The sequence below is a fragment of the Peromyscus leucopus genome, chromosome 1, assembly GCF_004664715.2.
Source record: "Peromyscus leucopus breed LL Stock chromosome 1, UCI_PerLeu_2.1, whole genome shotgun sequence".
NCBI classification, from domain to species: Eukaryota; Metazoa; Chordata; class Mammalia; order Rodentia; family Cricetidae; genus Peromyscus; species Peromyscus leucopus.
The window spans coordinates 111,169,934-111,173,209 of NC_051063.1; the positions used below are offsets into that span (position 1 = coordinate 111,169,934).

The following is a 3,276-nucleotide window of genomic DNA, read 5'->3' on the forward strand; positions in this document are numbered from 1 at the left end:
TGAGTTCTTATGTTTTTGTTTTCTTGTTTGTTTTTAGGGAGCTTTTAATGTCAGTGACTCATTGAAAAGATTCAGAACTCTTTATGAAGACATGCAAAGTAATTAACAAGGACTGTTACACACATAGACAGACACTTGTGTAGCAGGAATCTTCAAAGTTCATATTAATAAAATCAAACCCGAGGCGAGTTATTGGGGTCCATGCTGGTAGATCAGAGAGACAGAACAAGCCACAGCTATCTCACCTCGCCGGACCCTCAGCTGGTCTTGTCTCCTCAGACTGGAGGCCTCTGAGTCCTCATCCGGAATAGGTCTCAGCTGAATTACTGCTCAAAAACCTGAATGCTTAACCAGCCAAAATCTTAACCAGCCAAAAACTTCTAGTTTCTGGCCCTCACGCCTTATATATCTTCCTGCTTTCTACCACCACTCCCTGGGATTAAAGGCTGGCTTTCTGGGATTAAAGGCGTGTGTCACCATGCTTGGCTATTTCCAATGTGGCCTTGAACTCACAGAGATCCAGAGGGATTTCTATCTCTGGAATGCTAGGATTAAAGGTGTGAGTGCCACCATTTTCTAGCCTTTGTATCTAGTGGCTGTCTGTTCTCTGACCCCAGATAAATTTATTAGAGTACACAATATTTTGGGGAACACAATACCACCACACACTTATGTATAAAGTTTGTGGTATCCAACTATATGAACAGAAACAACTGAAATGATTCAGAACTATTTATGAAGACATGCAAATTAATTAACAAGGACTGGTATACACATAAACAGACACTTGTGTATAAAGTCTGTGGTATCCAACTATATGAACAGATAGATGGGGAAGGTAGCAGTGCTTCTGGAAGCTGTGGCCTTGAGAAATGCAGTCACAGCTAGAGAAATGCAGTTGCTTTCCCTGTGAAATTACTACCATCTGGTGCCAGACAATAATTCCAGCACATCTCTCAACTTCTGATTTTTATCATTTTGTTCCTACCAAACTGAAGCAAAAAGCAATCTTTTGGGTGGCAAGTAATAATTCTGAAGAAGCAGATCCATTCATAATTCTGCCTACTCCTATTATTTTACATAAATAGTGCATCAGTATAAACCACAGGAATGTCTTGTCAGTCATTGTATCAAAGGCATGGCTAGTCCAGGTATTTTGGGATTAGAACTCTATATAAATTAAGCCACCATCAATGTTCTGCATAAAAAAAAAACAAGAAGGTTGTATGTGGGAGTGAGGAATGGAGATGAGGATCTAGTAGATGCTGCTATAGTCCTGGTTTCTCTATAAACTGACAACCACATTCCACTGACCCACCCATTCTTCTCTTTCCTCTACATTCTGACAGTATTTAGCTGATGGAGGCATTTAATCACATGGAATATCCATGTTTGTGTCAGACTTATAGTCCTGTCTGATATTCATTATTGGGAAAGAGATTTTCATGTCCATTATTTTTAGACAAGTAAGTTCTGACATATATCCTCATGATGCTATGGTTGAAGGCCACTGGACGGAATGCTGAGATGAAGCCAAGTCAAGGGTGACATGAGGGACAAAGAGCAGCTGCTGCAGCAGTGTGCCTGGTGGAGCTAGCAGAGCTAACACATGGCCTCTGCCATTAAGATGGTGACAGAGCTGAATGCACCTCGATTTAATGAAGATCTAAATCTCCTTTCCGTGGTTTACAATAATGAAGTTAGTGCCAGGCGATCTTCCTGGAAGGTCCTTAGAAGCAATGAGAAAAAAAAAAAAAAAAAAAAAAAAAACATGGCACATAGACATGTACACAAGTTAGAGAGAGTTAAAGCTTACCAGAAGAAGACTGGAAAGAGCTGGAGACAGTTTGCAATGCTGTCTTGACTCTGCTTCCTCATCAAGTTCCTCGACAAGATCTACAATGATTTCCTGTTTGAGAGCCAAGTGTTCTACCTGAAAAATGAAGGGCGATTACTACTGCCACTTGGCAGAGGTAACTTCTGGGGAGAAGAAAAAGAGTGTGGTTGAAGCTTTTGAGGACTAGTATAAGGAAGCCTTCAAAATCAACAAAGAGCACATGCAGCCAACATACCCTATTTGGCATGGCATGGCCCTCGATTTTTCTGTCCTACTATGAGAGCCAGAATGCAACAGAGTAGGCCTGACTCTTAGCCAAACAAACTTTGATGGTGCCATAGCTAAGCTGGACACATTAAAAGAGGATTCCTATAAGGACTAAACACTCTCATAATGCAGCTGCTGCAAGACAACCTCACTTCTGGACAAGCAACCAATAGGATGAAGAAGCAGGCAAAGGCAACTGAAGACCCTTGAAGTCCCCGACCCTTCCTTCACCCACCACCCCATCTTCCCTGATTCTTCCTCCTCACAATCACTATAGCTAATGATAAACCTATCTGGGTTGGCAGCCCAACTGTTCAGATCTGCCCTCCTGTCCCTTCTGGAAGCAGTTTCAGAAAAACCATCATGGGAATCTGCTGGGCTGATGGTTGTTTTGAGCCACAGGGCACTCCCTTTTTAAATCATGCAGAGAAGTGTGTTCTGAATGAGGTATTTTATTTTTGTCTGTTGATCTGAGGCAAATGCAGGTGACTGTAATTGAACAGTGAAGAAACTAGAATTAAGCAACACAGACTATGGCTGCTATTTAAAACAAGCTGATAGTGATCTGTAAACCAGCACAATTTGTGCATGCACAAATGAAAGTGACCCTCTTACCCTTTCCTTCAGATAATGGAAACTGACACAGCACCACCTTGCTCCTTTATCATCAGCTTTATAACACGAGCTTTCAGCTGCTCTTGCTGTGCCTCTTTAAATTGTGATGTGTGCACATCTTCTTTCCAATTCAATGAAAAGTTCTGAAATGTGTAACTTTTTTATTGTGATTAAGAATTATGGATTTATGTTTTTTTTAACTCTTTGACTATTGTTCTTGTGTGTGTGTCAACCTGTGTCAATCATGATGGGTGGTTATGAATTGCCAAATTGCTAAAGCAAATGTTTTCGGACTTAAGAGGGTAAATAAATGCTACTTTAGGAAAAGCAAGATTTCTTTAGGTGGACATTCAGAAAGTGTGAGCAATATGGTGTTAAAAAGCCTCTGGGTTCATTGCATCTTAGGAATATTCTGATGTTTCTCTGGATCTTAATCATCCATCTAGAAATTGCTTGAACACAACTTTCTCTCATTAATTTGTAAAACATTGAGAAGTATGTGCAGACACAATTCAGAGCACAACATGAATAATATATTTTTCAGAAAAAAAGGGGTC

General features: G+C 40.4%; 1 pseudogene; it reads left to right on the forward strand.

The window, feature by feature from the left end:
• The first annotated feature begins 1,549 nt into the window (after nucleotides 1-1,549).
• Nucleotides 1,550-2,304, forward strand: LOC114695919 (annotated as a pseudogene).
• The last annotated feature ends 972 nt before the right edge of the window (nucleotides 2,305-3,276 follow it).